This window comes from Zophobas morio, unplaced genomic scaffold, assembly GCF_036711695.1.
Source record: "Zophobas morio isolate AGI-343-1 ecotype UQ-CSIRO unplaced genomic scaffold, CSIRO_AGI_Zmor_V1 ptg000108l, whole genome shotgun sequence".
NCBI classification, from domain to species: domain Eukaryota; kingdom Metazoa; phylum Arthropoda; class Insecta; order Coleoptera; family Tenebrionidae; genus Zophobas; species Zophobas morio.
Window position 1 is genome coordinate 4,461,673 of NW_026972213.1, and position 23,905 is coordinate 4,485,577.

Below are 23,905 nucleotides of genomic sequence, written 5' to 3' on the forward strand. Positions count from 1 at the left end.
TACAGGGCGTCTCAAACATTAATGAATTAAACAGTTTATTTTATTGATTAAATAAAAAAATCTCCGAAAAATTGTGTGAATCATCATAAATAACATTTATTTTAAAAAATGTCACTTGCAACATTCGCAAAGTTCACCTTTTTTTACCTGTAGTTTGATAATCCACGTCTATTGTATTTTAACTTATTGAGATTTTCATTGCAAAAAATGGCATTTCCAAAATAAAATTTTATAATTTATGTAAGGAACTGGAATTAAAAACTGATTGTAAGAGTCGGGGGCAATTGAGACGAAACTTTTTTTTAATTATTATAATACTATCGACCTGAGCTTTAGGCGTACAAAATTTCTGGTGGTTTCGCAAATAATTGTACACAGTGGGGGAACAAATGGATTGTAGAAATGTTCCTCAGGGGATTAAGTTAATGAGTTTTCAGGACTTGTTAATGTTTTAAACTTTGAGATTTGAAATATGTAATCATCTTTGTAGAAACCAGAACATCAAGACAGAGCAGTTGTAACAAATTATAATTAATGTTAGCCGTCATTCATTGTGGTTCAGTACCCAGTCTAACAATGTTTTTTTCAAAAATAACCAGTAGATGTGACCGGAGATAAAATATATGCCGAAAGAGGCCCTTTTGGTGTATTTTATTCAGGCCCTGTGTAGTGAAAATTTGTAGTGATTTTTCTTAATATATAATTTATTTTTAATTAATTTATTTTATATAGGGTCAAATTTTAAATCAGCATTATTGTACCTGTCTTCCTTTTGAGTTCCTATGTATTTTGTTGCGTATACGGTACTCATTATTGTTTTTATTAATTTGTTGTATGTTGCAACATGAACTAAATTTAGCATGGACATACGATTCAGTGTTCCAAAAATACAATTAGCTACAAATTATTTTGACTATTAATTAAGGAAATTAAGGAGGCTTTTTAGGACAATGAAATTATTTTTCTAATATAAACAAACACCTTCGCTATCAATCCTCCTGATTCGGATTGTTAGTGTTAGGCAACACCGTGTGTTGCTTAAGAAGTTTTACATTTTACAGCAACAAAGCTCTAAAATTCTTGAAATGTTTCCGCAGTAAAACTGTAGTGTTACGTTCTAAAAAAATTCGGAGTGAAGCGTTTGAATAACAAACACAGGAAGAACTCTGAAAACATGAGCCAACCCCCTACTTACAATTTCCAAAACATGCACCTAAACAGACCTCAGTTATAAACCGCTACTTTTTGGATAAACGTCCCACCTGGTACAATTACACGACCGCCAGTGTGCTGTTTGTAAAAGCACCTAATGGACGATGAAATGAAGCCGCAATCCAATTTCACTTCAGTTTAGGTTTCAAAAGACGCAAATTACGTTATGCGTTATGTGTACGGCAGACTAGTAGACAACAGGGTTGTTATTAAACCATGTATGAAAACCGCGTTTCCAGTAACATTATCGCTTCTTACCTAACAGAAATTACCCGCTTGGGACAGGAATCAACGGTTTTTAATAATTTTATGTTAAACATGCATTTCCAATCGAAGACTCGTTCCAGCTGGAGGACGTTGTAATCTAAACGTATTTTTTTGCTGCCGTCGCAGGAAACTTTAACTCGGCTCAGGCTCTAACCACGCATTAGAGCAAGAATATAATCGTTAGATAATTATTAGTAATAACCGATAATCCATGTTAAGACCGTGTCTGGTCGCCTTATCTAGAGATTCGCTATACATAATAAATAACTTCCTCCGGGAATCCGAGAGACAGAATTTCTCGAATAACCCCGTTATTACTGCAAGATTCTCTTATGAAAAAACGACGGAGCATCCAAGAATTTTTTCATAGGGACGGCTTTTTTGATGTCTGAAATTTAGAGGAGGATGTTTTCTGGTAGGTCGAGTCAGTGAAACGAAATGGTGCAAGTCGCCGAGCCATGCACAACTCAGATAATTCCCAAAGCTACTCAATTGTGGGGTCTCCAGCTATTGCGGCTAACATGGGAGTGGTGCCCATTACGGAGACGGACAATCGGAAGTTAATAGGGCAGCAAGAACTTCCGGACGTTATACCCGTGTTTGTGTGTTTTACAGAATGCTCGTCGCGACACTGAAATGTATACCGAGTGAGCAAATAATCATGATTGCTGAAGTTACTGACCTATGAAATTGTGTCGCAGCTCGCATTGTCTGCGTTTAAATCTGTCAATTTTAAATTTTTAACCACGCCTGAACAGTTCAATTGCAGATAAATTTACTTAATTGCAACAAATGGATCTCACTTACACAACAACAAGAGTTAAATGTATCGGCAGGAGTAATCAAACAAAACAGACAACTTAAAGTAAATTTTGATGTATTTAATAAAATATAAGTAAAACAGTGAAAGATCTAATAGTCTAGGATAAGGGGAACGTGATGGAACTTTTGGATTATACTTCAGGCTTATTACTCGTTTGTCATAAAACTGTTGCAAATGAATCAAAGTTAAACCTGTTGTGTGTGCTGTTGCCCCATCTTGTTGGAAATAACCGAAACAAAGTTCATCATCCAACTGGTGTATGAATGGTTGCAAAAAGTCTTACCAACATCGTTTCTGTGTTAGTGAACCTTCTGGGAATACAGAGGAGTGTCAAGAAAAATATGTGCGTCTTGAGTACTCCAAATTCTAAAATTTGTATGTACATATGCATCCAACTCTTTTGTAGTAACTTTGCGATATGTGTCTAGTGACCCACGACTTCTCAGAGATAATTTTGACACAGGCGTTTAAGGACTTTGCTCAAGTTGTTTTCTTAAATTATCCATCTCGGTAATTTACATGTACCTATGTTACAGGTTCTCACAAATCTAATAGTTACATCCCGGTATGATTTAATAAAAAAGCCTCCTGAATTTCAATTTATAGGAAACTTGCTACGTGCTCATCTCTACGAGTTCCATTCACCAGTCTGGAATGTTCCGTTACGATAATAAAAACATTGCCTAATGCACAAGCCCAACAAATTCCGCTTTTTTGAAAAAGTATAAAATTTGATTTTGCGGTATATATAACACCTCCACAGCCTCTACGTTGTGGGAGCGCAATTTCCAAGAGACGCTGGACAAGTAAGGATAATGTAGAATATTTAAAGCAGAAAACCAACGGGGAAAATGTTCTCTCAGCAATAATAATATGCTTAACTTCGAGTGTTTATGTTTATACAACAACGAAGGAATGTTTCGATTTGACTTTGTAGAAATTTGTTTGATTTTAATGAATTTGTTTCCTCAAAACAGGATTATAATTATTATTAATCCACAATCGAACAAAATGTTGTGATTATTATGATTATTATTACTTTTGTCATAATTAAATAAAGACGTGCATATTCTCATATTTTCAAGAAAATGTGCGAGAGGAAAAAAATGAAACGGCTAATTTGGCATCGAACGTGCGACCGCCGTTTCGTGTTCTGACACTTAAGCAAGACAATGGAGGTTTATATCTTCAGTTAGTAGAAAATGATAGACGACAGACATAGTTTACGCCCGAGGAGTAATAAGACATTATTAGTGTCTCGTTTCAAAGAATAGACCAATTCTTGTTGTTAACAAACAACGCTAGTATTCTGGAATCATTTACATATTTCCAAACACACAAATTACTCTTTCAACGAATATCACAAGTATAGTTAAAAAAAGGATTATTTTGAAATCATGGAACGTTGGTGATAAAAGTCACAAATTAGCTGTTAATACAGGCTCATTTTTTTCACATCTAATCTAGTCTCCCAAGAATTTGTTGATAACATAAATTCAGCCGCAAGTGTGTCGTAACTTGAACTTGCGAAAATGTTAACAAAGTGCAATTTAGGTTATGTTAAAACGCAAAATTGAAGGCAGCCCACCACAATGCAAGTTGTATGTTCTTAGAGACAACGAATGTGATTTTGTGACGCAATGGACAGCGATAACTAGATCAGAAATTTAAAAATTCATCTAGTATAACTTAAAATATTATGCGATTTGTAATCGTCGAGGACATTATCACCTGGACAACGTCCGAGCAGTTTAAATCCCTAATATTCGAGTTATATTCAAGATTTATAGTATCATTGACAACAGTGATGTTAAAACAATATCAACAATTTTTTTTCAGTACGTCGAAGTTAGTACCGATAGTACAATGAAAAACACGATCAAAGACAGCCATGGATTTTTTAAAATTTGTCTTTGATCGTTGCATTTTCAACTCGAACTTTCAAATTTGCGCTAGTCTGTCAATAGCAAAATTCTATCAAAACAAATCTTCAAAAATCCGTGGCTGTCTTTGATCGTCTTTTTTATTGCTTTCATGGTAGTTGTGTGCTAAAATTGTGGAAGAAAACTTTGGTATTTCCGAAAGTATTCTAGAGACAAGAAACAGTGTAGTACTAAATTTGCTGCCTGAAAAATCAAAAATCCTTTACGAAAAAAAGTCTGTATAGTAGATTTTTTTTTATTTTGAGAAGGTGTAAAACGGTATTTTTCTGTTTCCGTGACCCTCAGACACACTGTATTTACGCAGGTATACATTTCCGCCCCAGAATATTAATTAAAACTAATATTTTAAAACTCTAAAAGTGCCCATTATCACTAAGAATTGGAAATCTGCAACTTGTTCTAATTTCACAGATCACTGACTACGAAATACTTATGAAAGTCTTGCATTATAACCATTTTACTTTCCGAGTGATAATTAAGGGAAGCAGACCAGTCCAGTAGGATTAGGGTGACAATTTTTATTTTGTAATTTCAGAACTGGTAAAATCGGATATACAATAATATACATATATATTTCCCTTTCCGTTTTTAGAAAAATATGCTCTAACTGTTGCTTTAAAATATTAAATATATCTTAAAAATATGTGAAGTAAAAATATGGCTGAATAACTTTTGCTTAAAACCTACAGTACTGCTTTTGCTGTGACACCCCTATTTTGAACTTCTTCTAAAATTTATCCTGATAAAGGCCAGACCATTAATTTTACAATTGTGTCCGATATTATATAAATTTCTCGAAAATTTGCGAAGATTTTAATTTTTGATTTAAAGATTTTCTTCTTCACTCTCGATTTTCGCGTTGTTGGTAAGAGATTTGTGCTTCTGCTCATCCATTTGCTTGATTCGACGTCTGAACCTAAACAATATTTTTATCTATTTGTGACATTTCATTCTCATAATGTATAATCCTAGACGATTTCTGTCCTTCCTTAAATATATTCCCAAATCTTTTGCCACGGTCTTTCAGTTAAAGTTGTTATTATAATTGTAAAATCAAATATTTTTCAGTTATCTGACCTAGCAAAAGTCAAAATGTAACATTAATCGAAGTTTGAAACCGCGTGGTTTAAAGAACACCAAGATGTCAGTGCATTTATGTCTGGTTATATTAACCCACAATTGGATGTAGAGATATAATATAATTTTAGATCGTCTGCAAACAACAACTACTAGAAAAAATTGTGGTTATGTCATTGATAAATATCAAGAACAACAAGGAGACCAAATTGGACCCTTGAGCTACGCCGGATGTAGACGTAATTGACGCGGAACAGACAAATTGAATTCGCCCACACAAATACATAGGATTTCATTATCTGTACTAAGTAGTCATGAAACCTACACTTCTAAGTTTTTTAATCAAAATGTAATCAATTTAATCGAGTGTTTCTCGAAAGTCAGTATACACAACGCCGATGCGATGAAGAGTGTCGAGGCTTTCGCAAATGTACTGACTAAAGATTGCAAGATTTGTTGTTGTATTTGTTGAGAGTATTTGTGTATGTAGACACCCCCCTTGGTTGTCATAAGTTTAAAAGTTTTCGAAACGTGAATTCTTATGGTGTTTTGCACAGATAACGAAATAGATCTATGGTTAATGCTTACTGTTCCTAAACCGGGACTGTAAATTTGTAGATAGTAAATGTATCTTAAACTGTATAAAATAACATAGTCCCACACGTGTAGTTTATGAATCCATGTTGAGTTGTTCGCCGAGAAATCGGGATTTTTGGAAAAAAAATTATAACATTTTGCAATTTAATTTTGAAACTGCAAAACCGAATGCTTTGAAATCTTGGAGACCTTTTACAGTAATCATAAGCATTGAAACAAAATTTTGTAAGAAAAAAACTCATTTGAAGCCAACGCGTACCACGTTTTAATATTTAACTTATATATTTAATTAATATTGCATACCTAAGTATCATTAATTTAACTTATAGGAGTTCTCTTAAAAAATATAATTCAACCTCACGCACTAAAGTTATTAACTTAATTAAGGCAAAGAAAAAGTTAAAGAGGGATATTTACTTTATAATTGGTGTATTATTTTTATCCCTTAATTTTCAGACGGAGTATGTGCTTCGTGTTTTTTATGTTGGGTGCTCCTTTGTTGGATCCTCTGTAACTACAGGAGTGAATTAATGGCCAAAGGTCGAATTTGAACCACAATTTGTGATATAAAGGTTGATTAAGTAAGAAAACACGAGCTTTCTCAAATTAACAAGCCGGTGAACATGTTAGATGAAGTTAATACACAACCAGTATATCGATTGAAGTTCAAAACCGGGTATAATTTATATGCATACTATAAGTTATAATACCAGACAAAGAGAAGAAACTATAGGTTTTATATTATAATTATTATTATACATATCGGGTAGTGATTCGTATCTAATACACGGGACATTTATATATATGGAAATTTAAATAAAGGGCAATATTTGTTCCCCTAGTTGTTTGGTAACAGACCTGACCTAACCTTTCCTTTATTTTTGTTTAGTTGTTCTTAAACAACGGTAGAATGAATTTCAAAAAACTTAATAAGTATTTATAGTGTGGATTATTACACGAAACAAAAAAAATTGCTTTGAAAAACGGGAATTATTTAAGACAAACTCAAGCCATGTTCGTGCATTCCGTCCCATAAGACTGGTGTCTAACTTACTGACAATTCGGCTAGTTTTTGATTATTTTTAGTCATGATACTGTTAACAATAGCAAATGCCAAAGAATTCCACCAGAAACGGAAAATACAACACTGTATTATACGCAAAATGAAACTGTGTCACTGAAGCAAACAGGACAAGAAATCCTGTTGCATGTTCTTCAATACAACAACAATAGCTGCAGAGACAAAATATTACCGTTTATTTAAATTTACGTCTACATATATCCTGTGCTTCAAAAACGAATCACCATTCAGCAGTATGTTCAACGCTTATTTACTTTATTATAATAGTCATTTAAAAACAAATATTTGTTTAATTATTGGTGAAATTGATGTTTTATTAACACTATATTTACTCAACATAAATTTGCAGTTTGCATTTCTTTGAACAAAACTACTGAAAACACAGTAACTGATACACTATATAATGACTAGTAAACACATAAATTATTTATATTGCATTCATTTTTGTTTGTTTTCTCCTAAAATTGAAAGCATGACGACGCATCTGTTCTAGCATTAGATGAGTTACCGACAACAGTTAATTTTAATCGGTTACCGCCGCTTTTATCTAATCTCAACTTGCGAATGACCGCTGGAAATTATGACCGTAACATAATGACAAACCCCAGCAACCGCAAATCCCAACTCAATAAATTATTAATCGATCATTACGGAACAAAAAGCCATCAGTATGTTCCCCTAAATAAACACGCTTGTTCACATCTTCATCAACCATGTCCAATTAATTCGAATTTTCTTTTACCACACCACTCGCAATTCCCAAATGTTCGCTGAAAACCTGAATTTATGTTCAAATGAGTGGCGACTTGTATGTGTAGTGTTTCCAAAAAAATCCGGTTTAAAATTTCCAACAATGATGTGATGTTACATTTTGCTACTTTTTATTGTACATATTTTATTTTAGTGAAGCAGAAATTTTTTTATTTCATTGAAGTTAAAGTTGTTTTAAAAAATCACTTAAAGTAAATACCTTGACTCTAATTTTCTAAAAACACTAGATCTAATAATATAATTAGTGGGGATTTCTGTACATTTAACTCTGTAGTGGCACAGTGCCAAGGGCGTTATTATTTCATGAACAATTGCCGATTGAGCTCGGCGATCACATGGATTTACATAAATCATTGCATCTGCATTAAAAAATGAAGCGAAGCAGCGGAAACTTGGCACCTTTTGGTCGTGATGATTGATGCGGAACCCTGCCGGAAGTTCACAAATCAACGTCGTAGATGGCATCGTGGGCACGTGACATTAATATGTAGGAGTTGGGACGAGGTGAACTCGAAAGACTAACAAATTGTGTAGTTTGCGAGTTGAGGATAATGACTATGATGTGTTGCCTGCACATTTTTTGCACAACGTGACACTTTAAACCAAGCCTAACTACATGACGTGAGCTCTTAAATCTTATGGACCAGAACAAACACCTCGAAACGGAGGTTAACAAGAACTACCACTTCTGGAGCTGTTTAATTGAATCTAATTAATCTGTGTAATAGATTTATTCCAGTTTTACTAATATTAGCTGCCAGCCACGGCACGGAAAAAGTGCTCATTAGAGTGTTCTTAGACCCTTTGAAGTCGGTATTAATCCAACTCGAAGGTGTCTATAAATAATTGCGCACTCGTCTGCAAGGACGATGCAGTTCCAAAAGGCAGCATTATCTGGAAAAAAATCAAGAAACGTCTTATTTTCAAAATATAAATAAAAAATTTCGATAAGTAAGGAAACGAGAACATCTCAAGTACGGGACTGATAAAAATGTCATGGAAAATGTGTGTGTACTTTTGGAAAATTAGTGTTGTTTCAGTTTTTGTCTATAAAAATAAATAACGAGATACATTCAACAATGTTCATAGTTTAGCCTGTGACTTCATTGTGTACGTCTTCCCCAATTTATTTATTTATGATTTGAATTTCTTGAAATGTTATCGATCCTTTTTAGAACAAATGAACTTGAAACAATGCGGTATATACTTATTTGAGTGATAAATACTGTACGTAAAGAGATTAAAATCTCATCAAGATTAAATATCTGTGACATGTTTAATGAAGGTGGTGAAAACGCAAACTTTAAAACACATAGAGGTATTTTCAGTATCGACCAGGTAAAAGGGGAAAATATAATATGTATTTTTTTAAATAATTGGATCAGATATTTAATCAAAATTTCGCTGTTCGTTCCAGACAACGGTGCAAGTTTTAGTATAGATCAACAGGACAATACATATTACAGTTAACTAAGCTGAATTTATCGAACCCATTCAACGTAAAATTTAATATCTTCCATCCGTAGTCTTCGTGTATGACATCGTTTTTTCTTTTTATTAACAGGTATATATTGTTAATACATTCGGTTTTATCTCTTCCGTCAGAGTGTCCTCTAGAAGTTCAAGGGGTGCATTAAAGCAAAGCTACATTATTTTGTTTTTTCACATAAATTCCTGCACTTCAGAGACTTCCTTAATCCTACTCTCCTTCTACTTTCCAGTATGAGAGCTGAATGTCGTTTGTTTACTTTGTTTTACTAAATTCTCTACCTTTATTCTTTTGTTTTTTTGTATCTGTCGTAATCATTTTGGGTTCTTGTTAAATCTCTTTTCCATCTTTTTCCAACGTTTATTATTTTTGTTTTGTCTCATCGCTACTTTTATTTCTTATGATCACTATGCTGTTCTGTTTCTATTATTATTTTCTATTTCTTTTATCCTACAGCTTTTTTTGACACCTATTTTATTCTAAATTTCAGATTTTCCCATCTTTGTTCTATTTTAGTTCCAATCGGTTTTTCCTCTCTTGTTTATTATTCGAAGGACCAAATGTATGTTTTGGAGAATTCGGAGGATCATTTTTTCTTATTTGGTGGTTTCATGTGGTCACTCACAACATTTTCGATTTAAATCTTGAATTTCTTATTATTAAGTCATTGCTGAATATAATCTACTAGCTTTTCGCCCGCGGCTTCGCTCGCGTAGACGATTCGTTGTGTTGAAGAGCATTATTAGCAACCTTCAAGTAAAAAATGTGTTGAAGGACATTAATACAATTTCCAGTAAAAGTCGACATAAAAAATGTTTGCTCATAAAAACTTTGTCATCCCCTTTCATCTTCTTAGGGGTGGAATCTCGAAACAGTCTGAAATACGTGTTTCACTATTTGTGTTGAAGAGTATTAATACCAAGTTCCCCGTAAAAATTTAAATTTACAATAGAAATATTTTTCCCATACAAACTTCGCCACCACTTTTCACTCCCTTGGGGTTGAATCTTGGAAAATGCTTAAATACAGGTTTCATTCTTTGTATTGAAGAACATTAATTTAATATCAAGTTTCAAGCAAAAATTTAAATTTACAATAGAAATATTTTTCCCATACAAACCTAACCAGTACTTTTCACCCCCTTAGGGGTTGAATCTCAGAAAATGCTTAAATACGTGTTCATTACTTGTGTTTAAGAGTATTAGTACCAAGTTTCACGTAAAAATGTAAATAAATATACAATAGAAAGATTTTCCCATATAAACTTAGCCTCCACATTTCAGCCCCTTAGGGGTTGAATTTTAGAAAATGTTGAAACATGGGTTTCCTTATTTGTGTTGAAGAACATTAATACCAAGTTTCACGTAAAAATTTCAATTTATAGTAGAAATATTGTTCCTATACAAACTTAGCCGCCCAAACTTTGACACCACTTTTCACCCCCTTTGGGGTCGAATTTGCGAAAATGCTTAAATGCGTATATCGTTATTTGTGGTGAAGAGCATTAATACCAAGTTTTAAATAAACATCATCTCAAAATTTAGAATAGAAATATTTTTCGCATACAAGCCACTTTTCACCCCCTTAGGGGTTGAATCTCGGAAAATGCTTAAATACGTGTTTCATTATTTGTGTTTAAAAGCACTAATACTAAGTTTTACCTGAAAATTTAAATTTGCAATAGAAATATTTCTTCACACAAAGTTAACCAGTACTTTTCACCCTCTTAGAGGTCGAATCTCGGAAAATGCTTAAATACGTGTTTCATTATTTGTGTTGCAGACAATTAATACCAAGTTTCACGTAAAAATTTAAATTTACAATAGAAATATTTCCACACAATTGTAGCCACCACATTTCACCCCCTTAGGGGTTGAATCTGGAAAAATGCTTAAATACATATTTTATTATTTGTGCTGAAGATCATTAATACCAAGGTTTAAATAAACATCACCATAAAAGTATTTTTCTCATACAAACTTAGCCACACCCTTTTTTACCCCTTAGGGATTGAATCTCGGAAAATGTTTAAATACGTGTTTCATTATTTGTGTCGAAGAGCATTAATACCGAGTTTCACGTAATAATTTAAATATACACTACAAATATTTTCCTATACAAACTTAGCTTCTACATTTCATCCTCTTAGGGGTTGAATTTCAGAAAACGCTTAAATACGTGTTTCGTTATTTGTGTTGAAGAACATTAATACCAAAATTTCAACTTATAGTAGAAATATTGTTCCTATACAAACTTAGCCGCCCAAACTTAGACACCATTTTAACCCCTTTAGGGGTCGAATCTCCGAAAATGCTTAAATACGTATTTCCTTATTTGAATTGAAGAGAATGAAAATGTACCAGGTTTCACATAACGATGTAAATTTTACAGTAGATATATTGGTCCTAAACAAATTTTATCACCCCTTGTTAACCCCCTTAGGGCATGAATTTCGAGAAATTCCTTCTTAAACGATGCCTCCAGTATAAAATAAACATTCTCTCCAAATTTCAACTTTTTATCATTAGCGGTTTGGGCTGGGCGTTGATAGGTCAGTCGGGACATTGCCTTTTATATATATATGTATAAAGATTAGTCAGATCCCATTTTTATTTCTTCTATGTTTTGGTTCTATTCCTAACTCATTTTTCAGTAGCCTGTTATCATTTCTCAATGTATTTACATCTTCCAGATTTATTTATTTTATTCCCTCTATTCCTTCTTGGAGTCTTTCCTTGTCCCGTAATAATTCCATTCTTTTTATACTTTCATTATGTCTCTGTTCTCTATAATAACCTGTATCCTGTTTTTTTTAATATTGTACCCACTCCTGCTTGTGATTTTATGACTTATTTGGCTCCTGACTACCAAATGCTATCTACTTTATGAATTGATTTTCTGCCGTACTCTTTCTGCTGTATTTCTGTCATCCCTATTATTTCTGGATTCATTGTTTTAATTTGTTGCACCAATTCTACTTCTTTCCCATTTATTCCTCTCACTTTCCAAATACCCATTAAGGGAATACGTACTTTCCTTCCCTGTAGTGTTTTTTCATCTATAACTTCAATTTCTTCCCTCCTTCCCGTTCATATCCATCGATTGTGATCCTCCAACAACTATTTTTGTTATTTGCCTTGAGACCTCAGCTTTCATGCTGTTTTATTTGATTTTTGTTGTATCTTGATTTCATCTTTCGTTAATTCATTATTTACGGTTATGTTCCTGTGTGACTTTATATCTTTGAATGTTTTCAATCCTATTTTTACTGCTTCATTCACTCGAATTCTCATTCCTACTTTTCGTGCCTGAACAAATTTATTATTTTGAAATGCTAGAAGCAGATGCAACATTTCGTCAACTAACAACATCCTGCGCCGAACGAAAATTTAAAAAATCTGCATACATTTTTCTGGGACATACTTCAACTGTTCAACGGAAGCAAACTTCTTTCTATGAGGTGGTTGTTAATGCTTTTGAATAAAACTAAGAAAAAAAAGTCGCTAGGTGGAACTTTAGGATTTGTCTTAAGAGTTAATTAAATTTTTGCTGTATTTTCAAGGATGCAAATCTTTATGCATCCACTACGTGGACTCTTTTTTGGTTGACAGATGACAATAATACACTCAGCTGGTTTCCAGTCAGGATTCTAGAAAAAAGGTAGCAACATTTTTTTTTTCTTGAAAAGTTTTGATCACTGAATTTAAAGAACTTCTGACGGTTCAAAATTGTAAAAACAACTTACTCTTCACCGTTGCAGTTTACGTCTTTTGTAAGATATCTGTAGCTTGTCTTCTCTTTGTTCAGCACCTTTATCCTTGCTTTAGCAAATACTCAATTTTCCGTTGTCGTCAATATTTACTTCCCTATTCATTCTTTCAGGATCTTCTAAATCACAATTTTCATATCTCGTTTTGATGAAGATAATCTTGTTACATTTTGTTGTTCTAATCAGTATTTAGCTTTTACGTCCTAAGCGTTTCCGTTTGTCTGTCATATGTCTATGATTATTGTGAAATTTGATGACGTTTACTGTACATGTGGTTTTTTAATCAGGGTAAGGGTATGATTTTCGTTATTCAAAATGTCTCTTCATTTGTAAACTTTCCGTGTGCTTTTTCATCTTCATTTTATTCAATTCTCTGGAAGCACATACGCCTTGCTGAACACCAACTAAAATCGTCGTCAATCTGTTTGTGTGAACTATTAACATGTATACATATTTATCTATCCAATATGGTGTTGTCAACAGTCGGTAGAAATTTCCCAATATAAAAACTTAAGATGACCAAACCACTAAATATTCGTAGAGTGGAAGCATTTTGTTAACAATCGGGCTCTCACGCGTTTTTTGTATTCAACACGTGTTCCGTGTGGGTCCTAACATGTGACACCTACCACACATGATGGAGGAGTTACATCGATCCATCTAAGAACACGACTCCTCTGATTCCTGAATTCTTTTAGCCTTAGCTTTGCTTTGTCAACAAACGAATTCCTGACAATTCTTTGCATTTTCTCTACCATGCCAGGATTTTTAATTATTCCGTGAATAACTAAGGAAGTAATCGCGTAACTTTGTTAAGAGTTATTTCGTCCTAATTTTTAATTTATATTGCCGTAGTCGGATTCGTTTGATGCACTTCCCAGTCGGATTCTTTAAAGGCCCCTCCTCTTACAGAAGTTTCCGCTTAAGGAAAAAAACGGAACGAATCCCCAATTCCAAGCGCATTTTCCGCATTCCCTTAATTTTCATTCCGCAATTCTCCGCTCAAACGAATTCATTCCAACTAGTTTACATGAAGTATGTTCGTGATTAATTAACGGATCACCCATGGGTCGCTCCTTTATTAAAGTGACAGCTTAAAGTATAAAAGCGTTGTTGAGCTTATTACAACATGCTTCAGCACAGATGACCGTGATAATTCAATTCCAGATCGCGGTAAATACCAGTGCTGAAAAGGTTAGCCACGGCGAAAAGCTCGGCCAAACTGTATACGAAAGCTCTACCTAATAAATTACCGAATCTGAGTGTATGGCTCGATGAACATCATTTTCACCTATACAACTTCCAGGATTGACCGTAACCCAATCCTGCCATCCTGCGATACGATCCTGCCAGAACTCAACCCTGTTCCGCTTTATTATCATCTCCTTCTTCTCTTTATCGAATTTTTCGGCAAAGTGCGAGACCGCCGCATCACAGCACGCCTGATTTATGACACGGCAACAAAGTTAATAAAGGCAAAAATCGTATCCGTTGAATAAAACGGGATAAAGGTTTAGAAAAGTTTTCAAACAAAAAGTTTAATGATTGCGAAAACGGACATATTTCCTGCATATCTTAAAGATCTCCGCGGCAAATATAGATTTCTTTTTGCATAACTGTGTTTAACAGAATTCAAAATACCTACTGGTTATCTCACCTGGAGCTTATCTTCCCGCCCTTCTATGTAGGCATATTTCTGAAATTAAGAAAAACTATGTTATTTATTTTAATAGTATTGTATTATTTGAACTGAACTGATGCACAATTAAATAGTAACAGTTTCATATAAATTAGAAAATTTCATACCTCAATTTTTTTTATGATACCACCTGCATATTAAAAAAAGTCATATGTATCGAGTTTGTGGAAGGCATGAACAGATAACTTCTGATAGCGATTTACCATGTTTGTTGTCTAAAGTTTTGTCATACAATCTTTTTTTTTCCCAAAATCATACAGGTTAAAAATGAGGATGAGTTAATAAAGCACTAATTAAAAACAGATTAATTTGAACATTCTAGTTAGGTTTTTCTTCACACACTGTTGAGAAAACGTCATCAAGTTGTTGGTTGGAATGAATAGACATACTTTGATTAGTGTTGTTCTAGAGTAGTCACTAAAGTACACGCATAAAATCGCTGACTAACAGATAGACAGTTAGAAAAGAAACACAGACCAGTGAAAATGTGGGACCTACTTTTTTATAGTGGACCCTATAGGGATATTAAATAAAATAAAAACTACCTACACAACATTTCTACTGACATGTAAGCTTGACTAAACTGTAAAGTAATTTCAGAGTATTATACAATTTACTACACTACATATCAGATATTTTAAAAAATATAACCAGGCTCATATCTTTAAACTCTTACCCAAAGGCATAATATTTTACAAATTATAGAAGCAGAATTTGAATTTCCTAGAAAAGTATATGCTTTGTTTTTATTTTCACTGCCTAATTGTCCTGCCAAAATGTTTTCAAAAAGTACATTAGAACACGTCTGAACGAACTCTTAAGATCCAAACAAGTCCTTTGTATATGCATTAATCTGAGAAACCACAACTGCTTCATTGCAAGACAAAGTCTATCTAAAGCTTAAACATAAACCATTCATTGTGTTTGCAAATAGTGTTGTTTTCTTATGGAGTAGTAACTTATACTTGTCCTCTCTTCTGTACTATTAGAAAAATTCTTTGGATGATGTTAATAGATTCCTAAGCAGAATTACCGGAAAATAAAGCGTCAACGTGATACTTTAATAATGGATTCTAATTTTACTTTTTGCCTGAAATTCTCCGATCCACCTAACGAAGCTCGTTGTCTGATCTTTATCTAAACCACAGAAGTTAACTCAACGCAAAGCACTTACCAAAGTTACCTGATTTAATTATACACTCGTGGTTACACTTGACAACATGTAGTGGTCGACTGGAACCAAAATAAAGCCATAAATTGCGAACAATATTCATTAGCAGACTTGTACATAAAAGGGCGTTATTTAATTGTCATTAGAATTATTCAGTTGGGAGACTTATTGTATTAGGATTGTCGAAACTGACGTTTATTAAAATTTATAAAACGTTGTTAAGCTAATATTAATACATCTAGCCTTATTTTTGTACATATTTTAAAATATTGAGAGTACATGCAACCAATTATAAATTAAGAGAATTAACCTGGTCGTGTTTAGAATAAAAGTGTTTATTAGAAGAATTTGCTGATCAAAAATATTGCCATTTTTTGGCCAATGAAACCCATTTCACGCTTTTAAATTTGTTAATTTTGGTTGTTAAATTTGGTTTTAAAAATGTCCACGCGTACATAAATGCGTCAATGAATTTAAAAATGATCAAATGTAATAAAACTAAAACTGTTTCATGACATTTGTGTATGCTCCATTCAAGTCGTTTTATCCAAAAACATACTCAATCTGATTTATGTTTCCACTTGAACTGAACTTGCCACGAGTTCCATTTAATACCGACACACGAAATTTAATATGGGTTAATAAAGTCTATTTCTAACTTTTAACAAAAAATCTGTTTAATAGTTATTTAATAAACTAGTTTGTTAATGAAGGCGATTAATAATCGACACTGTTTAAAGCACGAACGAGCGTAGCGAGTGAGTGCCTTTAAAAGTGGAGATTATTAATCGCCCATTAACAAACGAGTTTATTACAACATTTTTTCGTTGACCACAAACTTGCCCATTCTTGTGTGTTTTAATTTTGAACAGTTAACATAGTTCCACAAACTTGCCCATTCTTGTGTGTTTTAATTTTGAACAGTTAACATAGTTATCATTGGAAAAAAAAATGACATGCGAATCACAAACGTTGACATTCATTGTGTAAAAAGCGTTTGCCATTGCGGTTGTAAATTGTAAATTGAGAAATGGAACTAGAAAATAGTGATCTTCCGGCTGCAGTAATAGCAAGTGCGAACGATGCGTGTGGAAGTTTATTACCGGCTAAAAGTAAAGATCTCTACGAAAGAACATACTCTGAATTCTGCGATTGGTGTACCAAGTAACACGTAAACGATTACATTGAGCCCGTCTTGCTGCCGTATTTTGCCGAGATCGTACAAAAAGGATTAATTGCGAGCTTCTGGCCAAAATTTTCAGTGTTGAAGTCTACTCTACGTCTAAAAAAAATATTGACATTGGCAATTATCATAAATTGATAATGTACATTAAAAGACAAAGTGAAGGACATGTTCCAAAAAAATCAAAAATATTGGAGAATGGGCAAGTACAACAATTTATTATTGAAGCTCCAAATGATGTATTTTTAATGGCCAAGGTAAATTAAGACCAAGAACTTGAATTTGTACAAGCTAACAACTTTTATAGGTAGCACTCATTTTCGGCATCGCTGGAGCTTTAAGAAAGCATGAACTTCTAGAATTGCAAACCAACAATGTTGAAGATTTGAAATCAAAATTTTTAGTTACTATCCCTGGCTCCAGAACAAAAACAAAAGAAAAAAGAGTTTTTACCATTGTAGATCATGACCAAAGTACATTTTTAAAATTAATCAGACGGTATATAACACTGAGACCCAACCATACAAAACATACACGATTCTTTGTACACTACAGACACAATAAATGTACTACAAACCCTGTTGGTATCAACACATTTTCCAAAATTCCATGTACAGTTGCACAATTTTTAAAATTAGATCAGCCAAAACTCTATACGAGACATTGTTTCCGTAGATCATCAGCCACAATCTTATCTGACTCAGGGGCTGATTTTGCGGCAATAAAGAGACACGGTGGGTGGAAATCAACAAGGGTTGCAGAGTCATACATAGAAGACTAGTTCAAAATAAAGTTAATATTGCCAAGCAATTGTTTTGTAACGAGACAGCAACTTCTTCCACCACCCCCGAGACCTCTACACAATTGTTTTGCTCAGCCACTGCTAATTTTCCTTCTAATTCGCCAGCAGAAACAGAAATAAATAACTCGATCAACTTGATAAATAACATAGCCTCAAACACCTCCGAAAACGTTCAAATCAACATAAATCCTGACGTCAGCAACACAAAAAATTTATCTGTTCGTTTCGTAACCTTTAACAATTGTAGTTTTAATAGTTTTGTGATGAATATCCAAAAATAATTCTAATTATGTTATAACAATATTTCATTAATTGTAAAAGTTTCTTGTAAAATGAATAAAATTAAAAGAAAAATAAATGAGTATATCTGGTTGTCTAATATCATGACAGATCACAACGTTTTAAAACCGTGAAAATGACGAACTAAAAAAGAGTGCGTTAATGAAAAAGAGATCGTTAATGACGTCCATTAACGCATCCTTTTTTTGGAAAAAAAATTCATTAATATTGACATCAAGGCCAACTGAATCCATGACGCTTGGCGCGTCATAAGGCCAAGTCACTCGGCTTTTGAAAGATTATGACAAGTTTAGAAAGTGGCGTCACCTTGTGAAACTTTTAATGATTACGATTATCGTCAGCGTCACTCTAGTAAACATTTTGTGTCACTTAATTTTACTGTCATTCGTTTTTTTTTTTTCATTCAAAGTACAGTAATTATTACCACAAACAAAAGAGAATGGACAAAACTAGAATAAAACTGACAAGAATTAAGTAAATTATTTATACTTTTAAGATTTTTCTGCTTTGAGTTTTGTGATCTAAAATTAGTTTTCTTTTTAATGAATCAGTCTTTTCTCGGCAAATGTTGGACAAAGCTGGTTTTGCGATTATTGTCAAAACCATAATGCTGATCTCATTTTGGTGCTGCCTACAAACCAATAAATAATGTTTTTGTAAAGTGGGCTGTAAAATCTTGATCAGTTGACCGCATGTTTTTTCTTTTTTTAAATAAGGTAAAATGTCCTGTATTACATCGGCGATTCTCTTTACAAGCCCCACAAAAAATTCATTCGAATACACTAATCCACCATGATCCTGAAGAGTTATTAATTTCAAGAGAGGTCCAGGCATTGTAGTTGACAATAATGGGACAATGCAGTCATGACATTGATTTTTTTTTGTAATTTCATTATTATATATCCAGATAAAAAGGCTACTGATGCAGAATAGAGATTCATTTCAGGTATTTCATTTCTTTGTAAGGAATGGATTTTAAAGCGTAAATCCGTAGGCAAAAATAATTCTTCTACATCTTCTTCGGCAAATTCAGCAACTGTTGATCTTTGATGGGAGAGTTCATTGCGGCTGATGTGACTTAAAGTTCTTGCAGTGTTGGCAGATGACGAAGATTTTAGAATTCCAGTTCTTAAAATTTGTCGTAAGGCATATTCAGCTGCACGAGTGTCAGTAGTATCATTTGAGCCTCCTTTTAAACGAATATGCGAAAATGTCGCTTCCACAGCATCTGAACTAAATGAGCGAGTTAACACATAATAAAATCCAGCTTGTGTCAGAAGAAATTGGACACATAAAAATGTACTCTTTACAATAAATTTTAGAGCATGTGCTGTTTCGCTGCTTAAACATTTATATCCTGTGCTGGCTGAAGTGGACTGCATATCATCTATGTAATTTTGGAAAGTAGTATTCAACCAATGGAGGCGTTGATCTGAAATGTTTACATATGGGGCAAGGTTGCTATCTAATGCATGAATGTAATGTCTTCTACTTGAGATGTTATGGACTTGAAAAAATGGAACATATTTTCCATATACAAAATAGTTGCATCACTATCAACAAAGTCTTCATATTTCTCTTCTTTTAATAATTTTAGTGCTGAGGTAACCGTTGGGGAGAATATCTATCTGCACAGCCCGCAAAACATTCATTTTTTCAAGATTTGAAGGATAGAAATGCTTTTTTGTAAGATATCTGACGGGTTTTAAAGGCCATCCTCTTTGCAAACCGTATAAGGCCTTTAAATAGGACGAGGAGATAATACCGGTTGTCGAATTCATATTATGACTTAAAAAAAAGGTTCCTGGCATTTTTAATGGCATGGCAATAGTCAAATGATAAAAATATGGGCATAGGAAGATATGGGTGATTAAAATAATTTTCTAGAGTTCCTCCACAGAAGTTCTTGAACAAAGCCACATTGGACGGATGGTTATCTGTTACAATGCGTAATACCATAAAACCACAATCTGTAAGAAGTTTAATAACTTGCAAAGTTAAAGAATGAAAATCAGAGGCCGGCATTGAAGAATGGAAAAAGTACCCAGCTACGATAGTGAAGGATGCTGACAGACCATTTGCCACAAAACACGCCATTTTATTTGCAACTTTGGGATGTTCTGTGATAGAATTGGAGTTAATGGTTTCAAGACCATAAATATAATCTTCTGTTCTACTGTAATACATTTTTTCTTTTATTGACATATCGTCAATAATTAACGAACATAATCTTGGAACGGGATGCTTCTGCGCATAAACGTTCCTTGATTGAATTATTTTGTCCATTAAAATTACCAAGGTGTCTAACTATCGTCGATCTGGATGGTAATTTAACTAAATTTTTATGGCAAAAATCATAACCCTTCGGTGAACAATATCTCCACACTGTACAGAGACGAACAGACAATTCGGACCATCTAGGAGATTTCTTGTTATAGTTATGAAGAAGATCTAGTAAAAATATGGTTTTTTCATCTGAATTCTCAGCATCAGTGTAAATTTTTTCCAGTGCTTCGATGCTTTGTGAATGTTTTTTCAACTTGTTTTTTTTAAATTTTGCAGCACAGCGAACATGCTATCTCTTTTCATTTTGCAGTTCCAAAGTTAAGGTGTTATAATTTTCTCGTAAATCTGCAATTTCATCAGAAGATTCTGCTGTTTTATTTTCACTAATAATATGAGTAATAGACAACAATCATTAACAATAGTAAAAAAAAAATCGTGGGAGTCAAAACCCTTCGCATTTGGGTTGGGAAGTTACGGTTTTATACTGGTTTTTATGACTGGGGATAGAGGACACCACTTTCTAAACTCCAAGGCTTGCTTCGTGAAAACCTCATTTTTAGGGAGTGACTTGGCCTTATCACGCGCCAAGTGTGATGGATTCAGTTGGCCTTGATTGACATTAATAAGTGGTCGACGAAAAATGTCTTATTTAAGCGATTAATTTTCAAAAAAAATAATAAAAAAAAACAAAACATTAGCGACACAGCTAAACACAATCGCAATAATCGAGCAGCAGGTGAATCCCAGGCCAGCGCGCATTCTCGAGTGCCTCACACTCTAGCGACGTGGACAGGCAGCGGCTCGCAGTATCACCACTTCCACCAAGGCGCCAAATTCAAATTCTTGAACTGATTGCTAACACTTAAAAGAATTATTTGTAAATTTAGTTTTATTAGCAGGTACATTGCATGACTGTATTCTTAGATAACAGTAAACGAAAAAGCAAAACATAAAACTTATTCCACGGTGTGTCAGTGAACCACCTTCTATCAATAAATTGCAGGAAAAGATGTTGCTTTCCCAACATGTTGTAAAAATTCCACTCTAATGTATAGCTTGCAAAATCCACAGCAAATCTATTTACCGCTAAAAGATCCAACACAAAAAACCCATACATATAAAATTGAACTGAGAGGCCGCATTAACCTCCATAGTGAAACATTCAAAGCTCTTCCTGAAATTGTCCCTACTCCAGGAAAAGATAATAAACCGGCCATCCAAAGCTTCGAAAGCTCATTGTATCGAAAATACTTCGGAAATTCCATCTTATAAGCCTTTCAACGAACGCAAATATTTGAAACTAACATAATTACCACATACATACTCACTGCCTTTGTTCCATTTAAAACTCCTCTGTATTTCATATCGCATCACGTGAATATCATACGCTTTTACGAGCCCTATACCCAAGTGTTCGCTATAAAATTTCCTTTTGCTCTATTTTGAGTTGCACATGTTCGAGAAAGTCTGCACAGCAACCCTTTTACATCTTTGAATTTTGTTGCAGATTGTTGGTAGCGGCCGAGCTCTCCGATCTTCTTTCTACTGGCCATAAAGCACAAACCAATTAAGGTAAGAACCATTAATGGCGAAAGCTTTCCGGAATCTTTTAGCCTTTCCGGGGAAAAGATTCCTGTTTTCGTACGTTGCCATTAATTTACATATTTTTCCGAAAGGTTTGTATCATCATAATTCAAGCGGACAGATAAGCCGGATGATGTTGTAATGCTACGGTCCGTGTTGAATTATTGCGGGTATTTCAACCTGGCGAGCTTTTTTAAGCTCATTACATCAATAATGTCCGAGCATAAATAAAAAATTACACGCAGTCGTTGCCAGTTTTGGGTTTTAGTCGGTCAAGGTCGGAGCAGAGGTGTCGGGTTCAGAAATCGCATAAAAATAACGTGTCGACGTTTCCAGGCCAAAGTTACTTTTTTCAACTACAGAAGACTTAATTTAAACTTCTCGAGTGCAGTTCGTGACTTCTTGAATACACAAAAGTAGGTCTCCCGTTTTCGCATGTCATCTGTTTGGTATTTATCGCCCGTCGTTTTATGACGATACATGATGTATACAAGTACTATGCAAGATTTATTCTAACATCGTCTGGATGGTAAAACTTCAACCAAAGTTTGTCTGATTATCCCCACCAAAAATTTGCAAAGTACGTCCTATGTTCCACATTTTTATTTTTAAGAAACAAAAAAAATAATTTAATCGTTATCATAAAAAATTGGTCTAAAGAGTTTAGACAGTACTTCCCTCGCTGTCGGAAACTTGACGACTGCATGCCTATTGTGTTTTTTTTCTGATTACATTTTTGTAGTGGGAATTTAAAAAAAATTGCGATGACGTCATCAACATTTTTGCAAGGACACGTATATCAGTTGGGATAGATGTAGTGTAATACTAAGAATAAAATTATTATATTCTCAAATTTTCGGGAAAATGAATTGGGTCGTTTTGAATATTGATTTGTAATAATCAATAAAATAACGAAACAATTTACTCACGTATACGTATCAGAGGCAACTGAAAATCGTGTATGTATAAACATTCTTAATTTAAGATGACAGGCGTAACAGCATACGTGAGAGTCAAACAGAGAAACTGTAAACAAAACGACCATCGGTTTTATTGCTTCGACTTCCGCTTATTATATAAAACATTGGGTTTTATTTCAATTCTTGACGGTGAAATTCACAATTGGTTGATTATAAACATGTCTATTTCACATTCGCGGAACCAAGTGAGCGCATAAAACAAATGCAGGTCTGTAATGTTAAAGTCGATGTAAATAAGCGTGCTACCCTTATGTTTCAACCGAGTTTTTCCTTTAACAAATTTTGTGTCTACCAAATTGGGTTGGTAATAATAAGTGTTGCCTTTAATTTAATCAATAAAATAAATTGACTTCATTAATTTTTTTGAACCACCTCTTAAGAAAATCTAAAAAATATGAATGGAATGATAAATCACAAGTACAAACTCATCATATTTTTTGCATTTTAGATAGGATTTATTCAGCAAAATTTAAGGGTGACGTCATCAATTTTTTTAGGAGGGATGAACAAATACATTTTGAACAAAAGTTTACCATGCTTATAATAACTTTAAAATATTCCCAAGATTTCAAAGCATTCGGTTTTGTAATTCCTGATTAAATCGATAAAATAAATTCACGCCTTCATTAATTTTTTTGAGTCACCCTGCATATGCAAATCCAAAAATATGAATGGAATGATAAATCACAAGTACAGACTCATCATATTTTGTACATTTTAGATTCGATTTATTCGGCAAACTTTTGAGCTGACGTCATCAGTTTTTTGTAGAAGATAACCAAATATATTTTGACTAAACATTTATTATGCTCTTTATGACCTTAAAACATCTGCAAGATTTCAGAGCATTCGGTTTTGTAGTTCCTGATTA

At 33.7% G+C, this 23,905-nt stretch overlaps 1 protein-coding gene across 1 annotated transcript in view; it reads left to right on the forward strand.

Annotated features, from left to right (window-relative positions):
• The window catches only part of LOC135144730 (dystroglycan 1), a 254,797-nt gene that overhangs the window by 70,896 nt on the left and 159,996 nt on the right, over positions 1 to 23,905 (forward strand). Inside the window, exon 2 of the mRNA XM_064076790.1 lies at positions 21,978 to 22,042. The gene's annotated coding sequence lies outside the window, so the exon portion shown is untranslated. The remainder of the gene's footprint in view (positions 1 to 21,977; positions 22,043 to 23,905) is intronic.